The sequence below is a fragment of the Musca autumnalis genome, unplaced genomic scaffold (genome assembly GCF_047663935.1).
Source record: "Musca autumnalis isolate F117 unplaced genomic scaffold, ASM4766393v1 scaffold_2, whole genome shotgun sequence".
Classification (NCBI taxonomy): Eukaryota; Metazoa; Arthropoda; class Insecta; order Diptera; family Muscidae; genus Musca; species Musca autumnalis.
Genome location: NW_027411755.1, coordinates 88,362,822 through 88,385,796, shown reverse-complemented (window position 1 = coordinate 88,385,796; position 22,975 = coordinate 88,362,822). Strand labels below are relative to the sequence as shown.

Below are 22,975 nucleotides of genomic sequence, written 5' to 3'. Positions count from 1 at the left end.
TTTTTGATATTTGCAAAAAAGTGCAAAAAGTTATAACCCTAATATACACTTTGATACGAAAAAAATGCGCCTCATCGAAACAGCGGGGTTAGACCCCAACTATGTTGGAACGAAATTCGTTTCAGATAATTTGGAGTCGATTTAGCCTTGTCCGTCCGTCTGGCTGGTTGGTGCGATATAAAATCCTCGAACGGATCAACTGATTCGAATCATATTTTGCACTCCGTAATATTTTGCCCAAAGTAGTTTAAGTTCGAAGATGGGCCATATCGGTCCACTCTTTCGGGTACATTTCCCGCAAAAGTTTAAAATTTGTCTGTAAAATAGTGTGAATGATAACTCTCGAAGGGATTAATCGATATGGTCCAAATTTTGCACATCGTATTATTCCTTCTACATATAGATCGGTCTACTCCTTCGGGTACCTCCCACACAAAATTCGGAATAAGTGAAGATTAGGAGCTCCTTTCGAATCATTTTGAAAACTTTTCAGCATGATGTCCTAGCGGCGCACTTTTTGACGGTGTATTTTTTGAGATAATGGCCTAAAAGCTCAAAGAAACCCTGACGTCACCAATTAAAATGGCAAATCCGCAAGACAACTCACTGTACCTACACATTCCGCGTATTTTGAAACAAACTCGTGATACAAAATTAATATATTTTATATACGGCATAATTATTATGTTTGCTTCTTTTTTGGTCAGAGGTTGAGGGTGTATCTCCGTCAGCACTACTGACTGATACTTTCTTACTTGTATTATTTTCTTTCAGAAGTACATATTTATGTTTTACTAAAAAACGATTCAAATACAAAGAAAAACAAACCCCCTGAAAGAATGGATGACCCCCGCAAACGTTTTAAAGGCCAATATCTGGGAATCTGCACCTGGACTGTTCGGTGCAGTTTGCGCACTGGCAGATGCAATTGCAAGGTACAAGGCCAATATTACTGCCATGCGAGAAATACGATGTTGTGGGAAAGACGTCACTACAACATCTAAAGGTGACGCACTGTAGTATACATTAGGGATATAACTTTTTGCAATTTTTTGCAAATATCAAAAATACCACCACATAGCCGTATAGAGCATGAAAAACTATTATGAAAAAAGGTGTAATTTTTTCTCTATCGCGAAAAAAGTTTCCGCACCAAATGCATTGAAGTTCAGTAATGCATTTTTTAATTTTAGCTATTATGACAACATATTTGCTTTTAATTAAAATTTTTATTTTTTTGTAATCTAATTTAAAATCATTATCAAAGCGTTCTGGACCAATTTGTTCTCAAATCGCGCCATTTCGGAGCATTTTAGGAATTTTTGACACTATTGCAATTTTTGTTTTTTCTTTATAAACTCGTGAATTTTATGTTTATATTTATTGTACCTATCGGACAAGAGAATATCGTGTCATTTGCAACAAATTCGCGAAAGTTACAGACAGTTTTTAAGGACTTTGCCTGTGAGAATTGTATTTTTTTCTATGAATATTTATTCAAACAAAGCAAATTTAAAATTATAAGTAGAAAAAATATCAAAAGGGTTTTAGTAATTACAGTCGGCGCGGAAACTTTTTTCACCGAATCGATCTTAGAAAAGCGTTTTCATTATTAGGACAAAATTCCCCAAGTGGTACTGGTGTTGTATTTTTGTAAAAAACATATACGATTCTCACAGGCAAAGTCAACAAAAACAGCCTGTAACTTTCGCGACTTCGTTGCAAATGACCCCATATTCTTTTGTCCGGTAGGTACAAAAAATATAAACATAAAATTCACGAGTTTATAAAGAAAAAGCAAAAATTGCAATAGTGTCAAAAATTCCTAAAATGCTCCGAAATGGCGCGATTTGAGAACAAATTGGTCCAGAACGCTTTGATAATGATTTTAAATTAGATAACAAAAAAATAAAAATTTTAATGAAAAGCAAATATGTTGTCATAATAGCTAAAATTAAAAAATGCATTACTGAACTTCAATGCATTTGGTGCGGAAACTTTTTTCGCGATAGAGAAAAATTGACGCCGTATTTCATAATAGTTTTCCATGCTCTACACGGCTATGTGGTGGTATTTTTTTGGTTATAGCCCTAGTATACATACCTGCCATGACACAAAGTTTGAGTTTGGTTCCGGATTTTTAGTTTGTGGGAGGTTATAACATCAAGTCTCCAGCTTCACCCCGAGAATGAAAGACTTGCCACAATTCGGATAAAAATGTTAAATTTTTCAACATCATGCTGAAGACAAGGACGAGCAGACATGTGTATTTTACACAAACATATGACCGGCATAACCATGTCTTTAAAATTATTCTAGGCGATCTTAATGCCAAAATTGGAAAAAGAATATCTTTGGTCCAACATTCGGCGAATTAAGTCTCCACAGGAATTAGGCTGATAGACATTGCAGTGTAAAAAACATGGCACTTAGCAGCACGAGATTTAAAACTCTCGACATTCATAAGATCACCGGGATATACGTTCGTTCCGAGGAGCAAACATAAACTCGGACCACCTTTTTGCTGCCAAGGTGCCTACCCGGTTAAACGTAGCAAATAATGTTCGAACAGACACAACACGGAAGTTTGACATCGGTAGGTTGCAATCACAACATATAGTCACAGCATATTCCACACAACTGGTCCAATTGCTTAATCAAGCGCTCCTCGTCCCGATAACTGGTCAACACAGTGGCAAAGTATTGCCCACTCCATACAAACAGCCGCCAAATCCATACTTGGATACCAGAGACCTCCACCAAAGAACCCATGGTATGACCAGGAGTGTCGTGCTGCTAACGAAGAAAAAATGTGGCATGTAGAGCTACTCCAGTATCGAGTATCGCACGAGAGAGGTATTGGAAGAAAAGAAGGGGGAGGAGAAACGTCTTTTCCGCAGGAAAAAGAGAGAAATGAAATAGCGGGAGTGTGAAAAAACCGAAATGTACAGGAGAGAGAATGAAGTTCGAAAACTCTACCAAATAGTGAAACATCAAAGTGATGGATTTGGTACAGAAAATTCCTCCTGTAGAGAACAACAGGTAATTTGGTAACTGGTACAGGATATGGAAAGAGCATTTTTCCAAATTGTTGGTATTCAATAGTAGCGAAGACGGCGAAGATATCGCAGATCCAATCCCAGAAGATAGTATTGAATGTATTCCGCCTGGCCATTATGAGACAAAGACAACAATAAACCGGCTGAGGAATAATAAGGTAGCAGGAGCCGATGGATTACCAGCCGATCTGTTCAAAACCGGAGGCGACATGCTGATAAGTGTATACACCAGCTGGCTAGCATTCACTTATTTTTTTATTTATTTTTAATGTCTACACAACAAGATAGCAATCTTATAATTACAGTGTAGATTTATATGAGATAATAAATTATCCGGCTTAACTTATAGGGTCACAATGAATAAAAAGGAGAATAAACATAAAATTTAGATTTTTTGATGTAATTAATTTATAGCTACAAAGGAGTAAAATATTGAAAAGCCGTTTTTTAAAAATTTTGTTGTTGTTGATGCGTTGGATTTCATGTGGTAGAGAATTCCTAAGACGTATGCTACTAATATTAAAGCGCCGTTCAGAAATAGGACTCCAGGCCAGGTACAAGTAAAGTTTTTGCAAGGAGTAACCTTATATTTTGTGGGGTAAAAAAATGCGTTATCCACAAGGCTCTTAATTTTGTATAAGTTTGCCCAGCAACAATATTTGCCTGATCTGACCAACTTAAAGATTTGTTGAATACTACGCCTAAATTCTTCGCATTTGTCACGATATCTATTTTGTTATATCTGGGTTTGGAAAGATCAAGTTTTTATTCGTATGAATAATTAAAAATTTTGATTTTTTTGGGTTTAATAATAAACCATTTGCCGTCGCCCAATTATATAACCAAGATAGTTCTACGTTAAGTATGTCAATACCTTCATTAATGTTGTTTATGAGACAGGTCAGAAAGACTTGCACGCCATCTACATACATTATGTTTTGGCAAACTGATAGTTGAATAGGTAAATCGTTGGCGTATAAGGAAAATAAAAGTGGATCTATTATTGAACCTTTAAGAACTCCAATAGGTACCAATTAAGGTCTAGACTTGATGTCTCTAGTATATACTGTCTGTTGCCTGTACTGTATGTTTTCGAACGCTGGTTGACGTGAATGTCGACGTGCATATCGAATGAACAACGAGCTGTATCAACTATACAACGACATCAGTATAGTTAAACGTATCGAGATGCAGCGATTGCGTCGCGTAGGCCATGTCATAAGAATGAGTGATGACGAACCCGCTAAAAAGAAGTATAAATACGGGCCGTAAAATACGAAATCGTGAAATCTCGATATGCCAGATTGGGAAAATAAAGCAATAAACAGAGAGGAATGGAGATCTTTCTTAGTTCGGCTAATGAAAAAAATGTTCTGTAAAGGGCCAGCTAAGTAAGTAAATAGACACCACGGTGCTCTTGAAACAATTTTAAATGGAAGGTGCTTACACCTCGGAAGTTTTTGCGGATTCTGAAACTACAATGTTCATAGATGAAAACAATCAAAAAACAAAAAAAATCGCCGGAGCGCTTTTTAAATAAATCGCGATTTAAGTTGACATTTTTAGGGGTTGTTTAGGTTTTCGCGATTTTGCTTAGAAACCACATTTCCTTTCAAAATGGTACTAAAACAAATATTGTAGCTATGAAAATTCTCTACAAGATCGACCTATATGGTATTTTCGTAGTTTTTACCATTTTTGAGATATAGAAGTTCAACTTGGGACAATGCACTGACTGTATCGCCCCCTTATAAAACAATGTAATGTAGGGTGCGCCTTAACTTTTGATGAAAACCGCTTACACAGGGAAAGTTTTTGTGAATTCTGAATCAGCAGTGTTCATAGATGAGAAAAATCCAAAAACAAGAAAAAATCGCTGTAGGGATTTTTAAGTAAATCGCGGTCAAAATTCACATTTTTAGGTGTTTTTTAGGTTTTTACGATTTTGCTTGAAAACCGCATGTCCAATCGAAATGGAGCTAAAGAAAATGTTGTAGCTGTCAAAATTCTCATTTGTTCCCAGCTTGTACCATTTTTGAGATAAGGAAGCTCAGTTTACATTTTTAGTTTTTTTTTGTTAGGGTTTCGCGAATTTGCTTGAATACGGTAAGTCGTATCGACATGTGACCTGAGAAAATCTTAAAGCTGTGAAAATTCTCTACAAGACTGGCTTAAGTGACTTATCCTTAGTTGTAACATTTTTTTAGATATATAAGTTTAAGTTGGGAATTTGCAGTCATGACATTGTTTTATAAGGGGGCGATACAGAATTTAATTGAATTTGAATTGTCCCAATTTGAACTTCCATATCTCAAAAACGGTAAAACCGACAAGAATATCATAAAGGTCAATCTTGTAGAGAATTTTCATATCTACAACATTTGTTTTAGTCCCATTTTGATAGGAAATGTGTTTTCTAAGCAAAATCGCGAAAACCTAAACAACCGCTAAAAATTTTAACTTAAATCGCGATTTATTTAAAAAGCGCTCCGGCGATTTTTTTTTGTTTTTTGATTGTTCTCATCTATAAACATTGTAGTTTCAGAATCCGCAAAAATTTCCGAGGTGTAAGCACCTTCCATTTAAAATTGTTTCAAGAGCACCGTGACACATCTTTATAAATAATAGCTGAGTCGATTTGACCATATGACTAAAGAACAAGTAAAAAAGTATCAGTCGGCTTTGCCGACAGAGATATACCCTCAGCCTGTGTATATTGAAACAATTTTTTCCAAAATACGTATGTATTTAGGTGGTTTTAAAAATGTTGGGCGTTTGAACAGACAAAAATGTTGATTAGGATTAAAACTATGGTTGGACAAAATATTACTAATGCCATATTTTTGACCGAATCGGCAGATCCTTTCGAGAGTTCTCTTGCGCTCCAACCACCTCACACGGTGTCACAGGGGTTTTTGTAACTTTCATGCTATTTTCTCGGGAAGTATGGACTTGCCCCTGATGAAAATTGTACCGTCGTATGGAGGGCAGTGAATACAAGTTGCCAAAACAAAAATCAAAGCGATTCGAGAGATGGCCCTAAACTGAACTTTTCCGAAATTTTGTGTGGGAGGTACCCGAAGGAGTGGACCTATTGATACCATATTAAAACCTCATATTCCTCTGGTAGAAAGATTACGCTATACAAAGTATGGACCAAATTGGTCATTCCCTTCAACAGTTATCGTGCGCACAAACTTTCCGAACATTTTCGAACTTTTGTGGGGGAAGTACCGGAAGGAGTTGACCGATGTAGCTCATCTTCGAACTTAAACTAAGTTTGAGCAAAATATTACGAAAGCCAAAATTTGAACCGAATCGGTTCATCCGTTCGAGAGTTATCGTGCGCTCCAGCCAGTAGGACAGACAGACAGACGGACGGACATGGCTAAATCAACTCCAAATTGTCTGATACACATTTCGTCCAAACATACTTGGGGTCGTAACCATTATTTCGATGAGGCACATTTTCATCGTATCAAAGTGTATATACCCTCCTTAGCCTAAAGGCTGAGAGTGTAAAAATACCCAAAAATTCTCTACAAGCATTATTTGTATGACTTTGTATACTCTCCGATTTTTGAAAGTTTGTCCAGAATATTACGATAATGTATTGGATTAGACCCGGTTCTACTGAACCGTTCATATGGGATATATGTAGGCATATGAGATGGTGTGGTTATTTATTTTAACCGTTTCGACTGATTTGACCCCCTACATTTTTCCATTTGATTTAAGAATCTTATATTTTAATTTTATGGTGATTGGACTTTGTTTCCATAGTATTTTCGCGAAAATTCTCTAAAGGCAGCAATTGTGGTCCAATCGATGAAAAACTCTACCAGTGCATTGTTGTGGCTAAAAACCGTTTTCGGAAAAGTTCAGTTTAGGACCAGCTCAAGAATCGCTTTGATTTTTGTTGTAACAACTTGTATTTACTGCCCCCATACGACGGTACAAGTTTCATCAGGGGCAAGCCCATACTTCCTGACAAAATAGCCTGAAAGATGCAAAAAAAACCCCTATGACACCGTGTGTAGTTGTTTGAGCGCAAAATAACTCTCGAACGGATCTGCCGATTCGGTCTAACATTTGGACTTTGTAATATTTTGTTCAAACTTTTTTTAAGTTCGAAGATAAGCCATATTGGTCCACTCCTTTAGGTACATCCCCCCACAAAAGTTCAAAAATGTTCGGAAAAATTGTGCGCACGATAACTCTTGAAGGGAGTGATCGATTTAGTCCATACTTTACACATCCTAATATATCTACCAGGTATAGATCAGGTTCGAATATGGACTATATTTGTTCACTCCTTCGGGTAACTCCCACACAAAATTTCGGATGAGTTCACTGTAAGACCTGCTCTCAACTTACTTTGATTTTTTGAAACTGACCCCCTTTACTTTCTGAGAAAATAGCCCGAAAGTTGTAAAAATGCCTATGGCATCATGTGTAGTGGCTGGAGCACTATAGCACTCGAACTGGTCAACGGATTTGGTCCGAAATTTGGCCTTCGTCATATTTTGTCCAAACTTAATTTCAGTTCGAAGGTGGGCAATACCGGTCCACAACTTCCAGTACTCCCCCCCAAAATTTAAAAATGTCACTAAAATGGTATGCACGATACACTTTTTTGAATAGGGTAACCAATTTGGTCCAAACTTTGGATCTTCTAATATTTTGTCCAAATTTAGTTTAACTTCTTAAATGGCCCATATTGGTCCTCTCCTTAACCCGGCGTTTACAAATGCCAGTATTGGCAAGACAATAGCAAAAATACAAACCTTTTTCACAAATAAATTTATAAATTTTTAAATATTATTAGAGAAAAGTATGAATGTATTGGTGAAAATGGTTTGTAACTTTGCTATTGTCTTGCCAATACTGTCTGTGTAAACGCCTAGAAAGGTACTTCCCGCACAAAACTTCAACATTTATGTTTAAGTGCAGTTTAGAGTCTGTTCAAAGATCCTTTGGAAATATATACCGATGCTAATGGTTGGAGTCCTGTTTACAGCGTTATTATGTTATCCGTGGACAAGTCCATGCTTCCTGCGTACTGGTCCAAATGTTATACGATGACCCACTGAAATGACTAGTGGGTGCGATATCTATCGAAAAAATATGACTCCCAAAATAAGATCCACTTTCATAATGGACTATGTCGGTCCATTCCTTCAAGTACAACTTTAATCCTAATCCACATTTTTGTCTGTAAATTCATATAAAAATCTTAATACATTCGATCTCTCCGTAGATGAAAGTTTCAATTTACATAGGCTGAGGGTATATCTCTGTTGGCAAAGCCGACAGATACATTTTTACTTGTTTTTCTTAATTTTTATTGATCACAGCAAAATTCTTTTTTATTTTTTAAAGTGTCCCATATGGTAGATATGTAAAATTTCTCATGCATACTTTGAACACACATTGTTGAAACATCGACCACATTTTTGAACGTTTTCAATTTTAATGCATCACCAGCATCAGTGCCAGTAGCATAAAATATATGCAAATGCAATTGGATATTACCAACTTGTAGAAAATCCAAAGCAATTGAAAAGCGTTGCAATCCTTTGTTATCCTCTTTACACTTGTCATTGGTGCAAAGTATTCGTAAAACTATATTCTTTTAAAACATTCCCTTTTCTGTGAATATCTATGTACATTAGGCCAACATGTTTTTTTAGAATTACCTTAAGTGCTACTACTTTGCTGTGCGGAGCATGGAAAAGTGCTTAATCGAACATTTTTATGCCATTGGGAAATACTTTTTCTCTTCTTTAAATATTTCAACCAGTCAACTCTTTAAACAAAGAAATATATATGTATAGCCCTAATGTACATATTTTTCTGTGAACAATAAAATATCTCTGAGTATAGTTTTTCCTTTTTGGTTTTGGTAAGCATTTGTGGTTCATTTTTATGGATTGCTTGTATGGTTATTCTTGCAGATGCAGAGGTTTATTGGTAGATTAAGAATTACTGACCGGAGGATGGATTTTGGTGGCAAGAGCTCGGAGTCTAATGTGTGATTTAGTTTTAAAAGGACCAAGTAAATATTGCCTATAATTTTCGATAAAAATTCATGTTTTAGGCACGCAATTTTATGTAAGGGATTTAGATACTAAAATAATTAAAATGTTGACAAACATAGACAACAGACTATTTTAGAAATTATTAAAGTTTAAAGTCAAAGCTGGTAAAAAATAAATTCTCAAAAATTTTACAATTATGCTATGAACAAATACAAATCGAACCGCAATCGTTATCGTGGAAATCTCTTTTGGTAGTGAACTGTTCGGACAGGTTCTTCCCTATTTTAACTGAGGACCGGGCATCAGTTTAAGTCTTGTTACAAAGCCGAATGAGCTTTGCGGGGATACCAAATTTAGACATGGCTCTTGGGTCTTCTCCAGGATTTATCGCAGGGTAAATAAATATCTGCTCAATATGCTTTAGGCGTTCGTACAATATCCCTGATACTATCTTATTAGCAATTAGGGGCAGACTTATGCCGCTGTAGTTAGAGCACACAGTCGTATCTCCTTTCTCGCCGACGGAACATAGGACCCTCAGGTTCCAATTGTCGGAAACTCGTTCTTTCTGCCAGATGGTGCTGATGCATACATCTTATCAGTGTGTCGCCTAAGGTTTTGAACAGCTCGTCTGGTTAGCCATCGGCTCCTGCTGCCTTATTATTTTTCAGCCGGTTTATTGCTGTTTTTAAATCACGTTGGCCGCGCGATATATCATCTTCTCGAATTGGATCTGTGGTATCTTCGTCGTCTTCGCTTCTATTGGATATCAAGAGTTTGGAAAACCACTCTTTCCATATCCTGAGCACACTATCTGTATGAGTTACCAAATCTGATTTAAGATGTGTCTGTACCAAAGCCATCAGTTTGATGTTTCACTCTTTGTTAGAATTTTCGGACTTCATTCTGGGTCCCATACATCTCGAATATTTACACTCCCGCTCTTTCATATCCCTCTTTTTCCTGCGGAAAAGACGTTGCTACTGATTGTAGAGTAGCAGCATATGCCGCATTTGTCTTTTCTGTAGCAGCACGAGTCTCCTGGTCATAAAATGGGTTCCTTAGTTGGGTTGGGTTGGACTTCTCAGGTATCTAAGTATAGATTTTGAGGCTAATTGCATGGAGTGGACAATACTTTGCCACTTTGCTGATATGTTTTAGGGACAAAGAGTGCTTTGGTTAAACAATTGGGCCAATTGAGTGGAATATGCCTTGGCGATCTGTTGTGATTGCTGCCTATCGATGGCCAACTTCCTTGATGTGTCTGCGAAGTCTGTCAGCCTCATACCATTGTCAGATGGTTCATTGTGGATATTGAATTTCCCGATGGTTGCTCCAAAGATGTTCTTCTTTCTAATTTAGGCCATGTTTATATTATAGCCTTTTGCAGGTTAACCTTCTTAATGAGGATTTATTTGTCGTATACGCAAAGGAAATGACATCTGAAACCCAGTGGGTTTGTTAAATCCGGTTATATATAAACGTACTATTAGGCATTAAAATCGCCTGTCATAGGCCGGGCAGCGGTCATATGTTCCTTATGAGCGCTCGTAAAATATATCTTTGGTCTGTTATTCTTTTTGTTCAGTTCATGACCGCAAATAAAGCTGATGTTGAAAAAAATAGTTTTTATCCGAATTGTAGCAAGTCTTTCATTCACTGGAGTGAAGCTGGATACCAGGGGCCGGGTTCTTGTTCTATGAAAATTGGAAATGAAAAATATGTTCTTTATATTTTTTTTTCATTTGACAGATTTTTCCTTTATAAAAGTTTTCATTTCACATTTTCATAGAAACAGAATTGAGGCTCAGATGTTTTACCCCCCGACCAACTACATATCCGCAACCAAACTCATGCTTACTTGTCGTGGCAGCTATAATACAGTGCGTCACCTTCAGGTGCTGTTGGGATGCCTTTCTTAGTCCATCATATTTCCTGTATATCAGAAATGTTGGCATTGTAATTTTCAAGTACATTTGATAAATCGTAAACTTCACCTTCTCTATAAAGAGTGCGAGCTTTCCTGGTGAAGATTCACAGATCATGGTCCTTAAAACGTTTGGAACCATGGGGGTCGTCCACTTTAGAGGCGTTTTCCTTTTCTTTGTTTTATCAGAGTATGTAGCTTTTGGAAGGCATGAGTGAACGGGTACCACACAAAGTCAGCTCACCAGGTGACACAACGGGGAGGTGAGTGTCCACTTGACATGACCAAGATAAGTCCTTGGATTTGCTATGCTAAAGCCGTCAGGCTTTGTATATTTAATCCTCACTTCACCCAATGTCCTTTTTCGCCAAAAATAATAATAAATAAATAAAAAATTAAAAATAACTACTGACTTCTGGTGACACACGCTTGTTAAAATCATTTGTAATGAATTTTTGTATTTCTATGTTGTTAAGTAGAATGCTCTAAATAAGTGAGTATTATAATAAATTCAGAAGTGCGACCACTGGTGAATCTTTCTTTCAGGATTCAACGAGACATAAATCCCCAAATGAAATTTTGCAATCCCTTTAGTTTCATTTTGTGTCAACACAAAATAAAAGCATAGTAAATTTGTGATATTATTTACACCTTTATAACTCATAAAAATTAAAGAAGAAATTATAACGTAAAACCCGAATCATTTTATTTCTGAGAACGTTCTGTTTCCTTGTTTATTTGCTTCTATACAAACAATTAAATTTACAATTATAGTTATCACTTACCAATATTTACTGTACTTTTTGCACACTATAGTTATTGTCCTGAAAATAAAGAAAAGAAATTATTAAATACATACATTTTGCACTAGTTCTTAATAATTTATTCAACTTAAGGTTCTGTATTCCAGCTCTCTCTCTCCTTCATTGAAGGCCTTCTTTACATCTTCAAAGTCATGAAAAGATAATACAATAAAAACAAAATAAAATTCCTCACATATGTTTCTTAGTAAACCGCACATCAATTTATGGTTTATGTCTTCAGCAATTTCCAGACATAGAACTAGAATATTTAATTTATTACTTAAACATAAAAACAGGTAAATATATTACGTAAATTGTTTCTTCTTAAGTATTTAGACAATAGTATGTTGAGAAATTCACAGGGGGTGCCAAGGGCTTATTATGGTAAATTAAATTAAATTGAAATGGATAATTTGTTTGTTGCCCACGGCGCATGATTAATATTAATTAATTCATATTAATCATTCGCCCATGGTATTCCTAGGTATATTGCTACTGGAGAGAATGTTGAGTCGACTTTATTAATGCCAAAGAAGTAAAAAAGAAACGTGCGAAATTGTAGGAAATGCTGGCGAATAAATTCCTATGAAATAATGGCCAAAGAATACATAATTAAGAAAGACATTCAATTATGGGGTTATTAAGATTTTACGGGTGAAACAAGCAACCATATCGAAGGACTTTTGCTAAGCTTGCTATGAGTTGGGGTGTAAGTAGTTAAGGTAAAATTAATTGAAAAGAATGCAATGAAGACTGTAATTTATTTTCTGCATTTTTTGATACAAACCTTAACAACATTTAAATTCATTCCTTTATTTAATTCGAACAATACATGTAATTTATTTACTCTTACACACTTACGCAAGTATCCCTCTTTCGCCTAATAACATTAATCATATACACACTTACGCTAGATGGAAGCTGATTGTTCAATTCAATTTCAGTGATTTACTATTGTCGAACTATTGTCAATATTGTCGAACACTTTTATTACCTGCCAAAATTTTAATTAACATACGTATGTATGTATGTACAGCTGTGAAAAAGTAATAGCACAGAAAATTTCCATGCCCACAAAAACTTTATGTCTCTGTAAATGGGACAACAAGGAGTACGCTCAGAAAAATGTTCCAATGGATCCCCGAACAGCCCTTATACTGCACTCACGCTAAAATGTTGAACTATTTAGAGGAATACAGCCGAAGATGTTTTCCAATATATAACTTATTGGAACTTGATATGCGTTTGGAAAAAATTTTATCGGATCGGATATTTAAGTCATCGTACAAATAAGTAATTTAAATTGGTGCCCACCGGGGTTTTAGAGTTTTTATTCAGGAAGAATGGACTTGCATGCAAAAAAATTTAACCGCGGTAAAAATTGCGAAATTTTCCAAATCGATCCTATATACATATGTATGTAAACTAAAAACATTGAAATTTAGTGACCATATTCGAAACCATTCCATGTTTTTAAATTTTTTCAATGCTGATCCTAGCTGTATATTTCTTCTTTAACATCTTATTGTGGATAGAATAGTCTTTGATGACAAAGTTTAAGGTGATAAAAATGGACAGAACTACAAGACAGATTTCTATTTTGGACAAACTAATTGCTCTTTCAGTGACTTTAACGTCATTTATAACATTAGCATTTGGCCTTTCTACCTTAGATAATTTAAACGTATACATGACAAAGTTTAAACGTATACATGACAAAGTTCTTTAAAAAAAAATTATTATTAAAATTATTATTATGATTATTATTATATCATTATTATTATACAAAAATGTTCATAACTTTCATATTCATACATATGTAGCTACAAAAATTTTCATAAATCCAAGACAGATTCACACGCAGGAATCTGCTTGCCTATCGAAATTTTGTTTGTGATCCTTACTTATCGCTTTTTATGCGATAATTTATAAAATTTAATAATCGCCTCTCCATGCGGTCAATACGCAACCATAAGCTGGATGCTTACTGCCAGGGTGGACTGCATTAATGTCCCGGAGTAGTATGTTTTTGTCTCGTATCAGCTTCGTTGTGTATCCACCTCTGCTTGTAGGCGCTTTACCTTCGGTATTTTCTTTTCTTTTTCGGCCTTTGGCTCCTTCTCCGATATTCTTTGATTGTTAACGGCTTCTCTCCAACATTTTTCTCGTCAACTCCCGGCATGGGTTGGACTGCCGCGGACTGGTTTCGGCAGTGTCTTCTAATTATTTTTCCTTACTATCTAAAGCAAAAGGATATCAGTGTTGTCTCTTTGCTGTTTGAGCAAAGTCTTGCAATTGGTGCAAGGATGGCAACTAGTGCGCGGTTAGTGGTATCGCAACTAGTGCGAAGATGGCTAATTGGGAATTCCATCGAATTTATACATAAGTTCTACTTAGTCAGCAAGTGTCGAGGAATTCCCTTAAACATATGGTTGACATTCATTCATACTCTATACACAATAATTCTTACATACTGAGTCTTACAAACTAAAGAGACAGAAGAAGAGGGGAGAGTTATTCGCCACAACAGTCAAAACAAAACAGTGCAATGGCACGAGAACAACAACAGCAATAGCACGCTTACATTATAGACGATACCGCGTTCATATGCAGACTCAGCATATTGCATATTCTTTTACTTATTCAATATTCCCGTTGGCACGTGTGTATTTATACTACTTTGTTATACTACACTATGCCTGGAATAAATATGGCGATGTGCAATGTTTGGACCAAATCTGTTACATCTTTGGAGAGTCATCGCGCGCACACATTTTGCGGCTTTTTGTAATTTTTGTGGAGTAGGTATCCAAAGGAGAGGGTTGATGTGAACCATCATCAAACTTCAACTAAGTGTGCACAAAATATTACGAGATCCATAGTTTGGACCAAATATGTTGATCCAGACAGATACACAGACGAACGACTCCAAATTTTCTGATACGGATTTCGTTCAAACATATTTGGGATCTAAAGGCACATTTTATATCATCAAAGTGTATTTACCCTCGTTAGCCTATAAGTGGAGGGTATAAAAACAATAAGTTCAAAAAACTCTCAAAAAATCGGAAGTATGCACAATGAATCTGACAACTTATGAAGGTGTAGAAACATACTCAATATTGAACGTACGTACTATGGCTCCAACCAGGAAGTTTTTGGCCAAAACTATTTTTTTGAAGTTTCAAAATGTAAATTTGTTTATGCGCTGAATAATAAAAAACACTTCAAATCAGCCGAAAGTAATTAGTTTTTCTAACTACCTTTAGTTTCCGTTAGTTAGCGCAGTGCCAAAGTTGGCTCGTTTTTGCATAAAAATAAAACAGACTTTGTGCTGTAAAATATATACTTTTTGTGTGTTGTGTCGTTGTATAAATATGCAGAAGTGAGACCAAAGTTATTATGAATCGGAAAGCTGATGGTGAGTGCTTTCATAATATTTAAAACAGAACGAAGAAATTTTGTAAAATTAGCGTAGTAAAATCAATGTTGTATATATGGTAAATTTCAAATTTCCTTTACAATTACATAGAAAAAAATTAAAAACTTTTTTGGCGAGCACATCCGCCATTTTTGGTACATGGGTTACGAAAAAAATCGTGGTTTCAAATCTGTTCACGTTCACAAAATTGGATGCTGCACTCAAAAGTTATATGCGGTTTTACTCTCTTGTAAAGAAAAAATATTTAAAAATTCCTATTGTGTTGTAATAAGAACATGTATATATGAATCGTTAGCAGCATTTGATATCTATCCGTAGATGCTAAAATAGTTGCTAAATCTATTTTTATTTTCGCGGAAATCAAAAAATATTGAAGAAATCTTGGAATAAATTTTATTTATTCTAAATCAGAGTCCAAAAAATCTCTAAAAAAATAATTCAAAAATACGTAGAGAATCTAGACAACGCGTAGAAAAATGTGAGACCAAAATTATAAAGATCGCGTTTATAACTTGCATATTACAGCAACAACAAAGAACGGAAACTTATTGTTGGAAATTATTTCAAAAATATATTTTTGGTTAAATACGAAAAATTTGAAAAATAAATGTTGGGAGTTATTCTATTATTTCGCTAAATTTCGATCCAAATCCTGAAGTATTTTGCTTAAACTTCTACGAAAAAAGTAATTAGTCATCGTGAAAGTATATTTGCTTTCTGTGATAAGCAATAGAAATAAGAAGTAGAGAGTAATATTGAAATTACAATCAAAGAAAAAACATAGAAGTTTAAAACCGTATAATTCGCGAATTGGTTTAAATCGGTTGAGGTGCATGTGCTTTTCGGATACAGGGAGTCCATCAATATGCATGGATTTTCCCATGTTTCATTCAGCGGCCAAAGTGTGCCATCAGTTGCATCTTACTATTCAAAAAACCTTCAAGTGGGCAAAAATTACTCGATGTGCATATGATTATAAGGTGCATCCGATTTCAATGGCCGCCTATTAAAAATACGTTAATATAAATTATTTTAGACAGATTCATCAAGAACTGCGGATGTGCCACCGCATTCTATTTTGGGATAAATAGGGATATTACTCCTGAATCTTTGTAATTTGTGACACACCTTTTTGGCAAATATTATAATCGCGTATAAAGGATTACATTTATGCAAAAATAATCAAAGAAAATCGCAGATCATAATCAAAGAAATTTGCAGATTTTCCTACTTTCAAGGTATCTATATCCGGCGTTTTAGTGGATGGATTCGATCGCGGAAGAGCTCATTAGATCCGGCACGTAAAAAACTAAAATCACGCGGGGTTCAGGGGTACCTGTACGACAGTTGTAAATTTTAAATCCAAAAAAAAGTTTTTTTCAGAAATGTTCGCCTTTGGACTCCTATTACTAGGAAGCTGTACGGAGCACACTCATGAGATATGCATCGAACGACGTGGAATCGCGAGTTCTACAATCCTATAAACTAGTTTGGATTATTATCTAGTTGCACCCTCTAATTATAAGAAAAATTCGAAAAACACTGAAATCAAAACTTCAAAATATCAGCATCGATTTTAGGGGGATGCAGTGTATATATCCAAAAGTCATACACTAGAACCATGTTGCCCAAGGGGTATTGTTTAGTTCTTTCTTTGAGCACAGGTTCGAATTTTGCGTGGTTTGGCCGGATATCAAAAAAGAACACAAAAAAACATGTTTACTTCAACACATTTTTCCCATTTTTTTATATTACACCAACGCAGCTTCCACGAAAATTATTTGTTATGGTCCATATTATGAGATCGTGGCTAAAACACTTCAATTAATATAAATATATTCATATTTTGTAAAATATATTAACTGTTCGCGACTTATTAAATGGTGAACCTCAACTTCAACGATTGAAAAACTTTTTTGAATATTACCATATGTATGTATATTGAAAATTATTTTTTTCAAATATTTTTTAATATATTTATACTTTAAAAAAAGTTTCAGTCAAAATGTGTATGTAGGTCTATACTAATAAATACATACTAAAGTAATTTCTTGCTCAAATTTTTGAGCTGAGTGGATCTGGCCACGCGTGTCCTTCAGTCTGTCCAACAAAACCTTGTAATTACGATACAGGCAGCAAATTTTATAACATCGCCAATTTTTGATAATGCCGCAATAGGCAACACTTATATGGAGAAAAAAAAATAACTTTTTATTCATATTTGAATATCTCCGCTTACATGAGAGGCATTCCAAAAGAAACGCCTGACAATGAAATTAGAAAATTTTTCCCTTTACAAAGATGCGAAATAGGTGGCGTAAGTGGAAAAATAACGCAGATATTGCAATAGTCGCTAATCCATCAAAAATGTCTGTTTTTCATTTTAATTACAGCGTCCAGAATCTAAGCGTTGGTTTGGGACATTTTAACAAAAGTAGCTAATATGAAAAAAGAAAGAAACCTGTTAATTTGATCCCAATTTCGTAACCATGATTGGTCATATACTAAAGATAAAATACACTCAATTATCACAATTTCCAAATTGTGAAATTATATTTCTATTGATATCACTGCTTCTGTTGGACTTATTCCAAGGGAAGAATTTTGTAATGAAAGTAGATCGTGTTAGCTTAAAATCAATAACAGATGTGTTGGTGGTAATTGTCAAATATCAGAATTATCGCAAACAAGTAAAAAAGTATCAGTCGGCTTTGCCGACAGAGATATACCCTCAGCCTGTGTATATTGAAACAATTTTTTCCCAAAATACGTATGTATTTAGGGGGTTTTAAAACTCTTGGGCGTTTGAACCGACAAAATGTTGATTAGGATTAAAGATCAAAAGTTTTGCGGAGGAGATACTAAAATGAATGGATCGACATTGACCGTTGTGGAAGTGGATCTCCAGCCTCAACATATGGTGCCATAGGGGGTTTTTACACTCTTCGGGCTGGTTGCTCAAGAAGTATGGACTTGCTCCTAAAAAAACTTGTACCATCGTAATTGAGGCAGCAAATGCAAGTTGCTTCAACAAAAATCAAAGTGATTCGATATTAGGTCTTAAAGTGAACTTATCCGGAATTTTGTGTTGGAGGTACCGGATGGAGTGGACAAATATAGTCCATATTTGAACCTGATCTATATCTGGTAGATATATTAGGATGTGTAAAGTATAGACCAATTCGGCCACTCCTTTCAAGAGTTACCGTACAAACAATTTTTCCGAACATTTTTGAACTTCTGTGGGGGAGGTACTTGAAGGAGTGGACCGATATGGCTTATCTTCAAGCTTAAACTATGTTTGGACAAAATATTACTAAGGCTATATTTTGGACTGAATCGGCAGATCCGTTCGAGAGTTACCTTGCGCTCCAACCACCTCACACGGTGTCATAGGGGTTTTTTGCAACTTTCTACTGTTTTCTCAGGAAGTATGGACTTGCCCCTGATGAAACTTGTACCGTCGTATGGACGGCAGTGAATACAAGTTGCTAAAAGAAAAATCAGCGCGATTCGAGAGATGGCCCTAAACTGAACTTTTCCGAAATTTTGTGTGGAAGGTACCCGAAGGAGTGGACCTCTTGGGACCATATTGGAAACTCATATTACTCTGGTAGAAAGTTTACGCTTTACAAAGTATGGACCAAATCGGTCACTCCCTACAAGAGTTATCGTGCGCACAAACTTTCCGAACATTTTCGAACTTTTGTGGGGGAGGTACCGGAAGGAGTGGACCAATCTTCGAACTTAAACTAAGTTTGGCAAAATATTACGAAAGCCAAAATTTGAACCGAATCGGTTCATCCGTTCGAGAGTTATCGTGCGCTCCAGCCAGCAGGACAGACAGACAGACAGACGGACGGACATGGCTAGATCGACTCCAAATTGTCTGAAACACATTTCGTCCAAACATACTTGGGGTCTAAAACCATTATTCCGATGAGGCACATTTTCATCGTATCAAAGTGTATATACCCTCCTTAGCCTAAAGGCTGAGGGTATAAAAAGGTAAGATTTCCCTATTTTAATATTTTAATTCAATAAGGTGTATTCAATGAATATAACATGTTGTGGACTGTGGACAAATAAAAACTAGTAAGCATATACTATAGTCGTGACCGACCCTAACTAATATATATATATATATATATATATATATATATATATATATATATATATATATGTTCAGTCTTTGCTTACTTCATTTAATGATTCAAGTGATTCTATTATCAGGTTATTACCACGAAGAACTAATATTCCTTTATACAAATTTTCACGGCTTTCTTTCAGTCTGTAACCCTATTTGAAAATATTCAGCTCAGGCTACTCAGGCTGATGAAGAAAAAATTGTAGTTGTGCTATTATTTTATAGTAACTGTAGGCATATTCATATATAATATACATATATGTAGGTGTAGATATGTACATCAATTTGAAACTGCACAAATTAAAATGGTGAGTACAAATACAATTAAGAATGTTTACCTACATACATTTAGACAAGTACATACATACAATATACTCATAATAGGAAATATTATTGCCTTGAGCGTGTGTTTAAATATTTGTTAAATTTGCTCATTTATTAGCAAAACATTGTGCTAATTGGCAGTTGAATTTAAATAACATGTGGAGTTGTACATACCTACATAAATAGATACATTTGTATATAGATAGTGAATTTATGAAATACTCTACAATGTATCTCAAGTGCAAGTAATCAATTTAACAATCGACATATAGAAGTAAAAAAAGAATACAATTTTCTTTTAGTTGAATGGAACTAATTAAATGAATACCAAACCAAAACGACTTATTGCACACTATGTCTGATAACACTGTGCAACATTTTTAAGGTGATCTTGTGCAAACAATTCGAACTGAGGATTTTTTGAAAGTACAGATCCAAACGACAAGAAACCCTAGTTGGGTTTCGTTGTGTCAGATCCAGCTCGGATTTTATGGCCCATCTAAATATGGTTAAATATTGAGTTTTTAAAGAAAATCTGGGCTATATCTCTGAAATCAATGCGAATCTTCTTCTGACCTCTGAAGCAAATTTGTAGATAAGGACAAGAATAAAATATTTGGAGAAATAATGAACTCGAAAAACTACATTTATTGCCTCAAATTTCAAAATATATGCAAAAAATCCGTTAATTTTTTCTGAATGTTTTCTTTCGGAAAAATATTCCCTGGAATGCAATACACAACTCTTCAGAACATGTCATTGTTGTAAAATGCCTCTGTGCCGTTGTTTTCGGTACATTTTTCAACGACGATTTAATAAAAATGTCAATAATGCAGTGAAATCCGAAATGCGAGAATAAACTGTTGGTGTGAACTGAGTTTGAAATACGTGTTGTAAAAGATATGATGCAAAATACCGCTGAAACAACATGAAGTAAGCATTTTAGAGTTTTAAAATGTTCTAAAGAATTGTTGAGAACTTTATTTGGAAGATTTTGGATTTGGTTCAACTCCCAATAGTTTAGCCGATACTGACCAGAATTTCAGAAATTATGTAAAATTTTCTATATTTTATAGATTTTGATGCCCTAGATGGATTTTTTCTTATGTGTTTTTTTCAAAGGATAAGTTCAACTAGTTTAGGCCTACAATATTGCTAAAGACAGAAAGGCCAAATTCCTATTCGTTTCTGAGATAAAAGCCTGATGAATGCAAATAAGTGTAGATTTAGCCCGGTTTAGATGATGGCATAAAATACGAACTGGATCTGACAGGACAAAACCCTACTAGGGTTTTTGTAGTCTAAATATGTACTTTCAAAAAATGCATACTAGAAGTTGTTTGCATTTTCAGTGTTGCATAGTGTAACATTAGAAATTCTGGTTAACATATAGAGATACCAACGTTTTTTATTTTATTTATTAGAACGAAATGTCAAATTAGAGCTAATCGTTCTTTATGAAGATATTGACAACATTTCCATTTAGTGTTTTATAAATCATTCTCGAAATCCCTAGAGAGGAGCTGAAAAGGATCTTCTTATATATCGCTTAATCCAAACAGCATGTCTAAAATAGTACTGCACCAGATATAGGGAAGTATTTTCATTTGTGAGATACTCAAAAATGTGGCACATTTGACGTTTTAAGACGTTTAAGACACCGCCGATGTGATGTTTTCTTGAGGGATTGCGGAACTCCTGACATTATGTATATAGTGTATATACTGCATAATCGTTTATTTCAGTTTAACAACACTCAGATTTGATTCACTTAAATAACACCAACAACTGATAGCGATACCCTGTAGCAACCGTGTTGTAGTATTTGTTGTTTTTTTATCTTTGCTTGCAATATCTGGCAAATTTCATGCATTCATACTATAAGCCACACAGTGCTTACATGGTATGCAAAACTATTCACACATTTACATTGCGCATACCATACCACTACCGGCCGACTATTAATTTTGATGAAGTGCATATTTATCGGCCACTACAGATTTTACATCAGAACATGAAAGGAATTGAAATCAGGATAACACGCAGTACCACAACTAGCAGTTGTACCAGCATCGCAAGCCATCGATAGACATACGACGAAAAGCCGTACATAAAAAATCGGAAACTCAAGTCGGATAAAGACCACAAACGAACAAAGAGTGAACGAAAAAACACAAAAAATACATATTCAAATACAGAAAAAATGCTGGATGGACGTATGGGCTCCAATGTAATAGCAAATGTTGCATATCCACGCAATTTGTGACAAATGTTTTTTCACACCAAAATGCAGGAATAGTGCTCTATGTGGTTATATTAGGGTAGGAAGAAATTGCCGTTACTCAAAATCGAGTGTAATTATAATATCGATTGTAACACCCCAAGTCTTTTGCCTTACCATAGTAATACTGCTTTTTCTAACACCAAAAGAGAAATGCTGCAAAACTAAATTTAGATGTTTTTCTATCGTTCTTCTTCCTGTCAACCTAAATAATTTTTTAAATATTGTCTATAAATTAGAACATTCCTAGATTTAATTAATAATTTCATATAACGTGGACGGGGTGACATAGAGTTATGTTTTATTCTTGATGATAAAACATTTAAAATTATTTTTAAATAAAACACATCACTACCACTAATATTTTCATATATTTTATTAATATTTCATATTTTGTTATATTTACGGAAGAAATAATATTGTTATGAACTATTCTAGATCTTATCTACAACTCAACTCCTTCAACTCAATACTTTTTCTTATATTATCAATTAGTATAACAAATTATAATCTCTTTATGATAACAACAATTAATACTCAATTACAATAATAATGTTTGGTCAAAATGGGAGTGAGTGGGAGAAAATTGGGGAACCAGAGAGTACGTATGAAATAGGAGAGAACTAGAGAGTAATATTAATTAAGAGAGTGATTAAATTTAAATGATGATATTAAGAAAGAGAGGTTTAGATAATAAAGATGATTTCGATGTTGGGAGAAATGTCAGGGAGGCAAAAGTGTTAAGAATGGGTATTAAGGTGGGTACACGAATGTGACTATAGGTGATAAAAGATACCGCTGACATGTACCACGCGTTCACCCATAAGAACGTTAACAACTTTGGTTAAGCGTTGGGCTAGTAGCCCATCACTCCTAGAAGCAACATACTATAAAAAACATATAAAGGTGCAGTTTAAACATTGGCCAATAAACCTGAAAGTACAAGGCCAA

At 35.0% G+C, this 22,975-nt stretch overlaps 1 protein-coding gene across 2 annotated transcripts in view; it reads right to left on the bottom strand.

Annotated features, from left to right (window-relative positions):
• Nlg2 (Neuroligin 2) overlaps positions 1–22,975 on the bottom strand; it is a 652,897-nt gene that overhangs the window by 137,816 nt on the left and 492,106 nt on the right. For both annotated transcript variants that reach the window (XM_073968160.1, XM_073968161.1), the window contains one exon: positions 11,813–11,851. The gene's annotated coding sequence lies outside the window, so the exon portion shown is untranslated. The remainder of the gene's footprint in view (positions 1–11,812; positions 11,852–22,975) is intronic.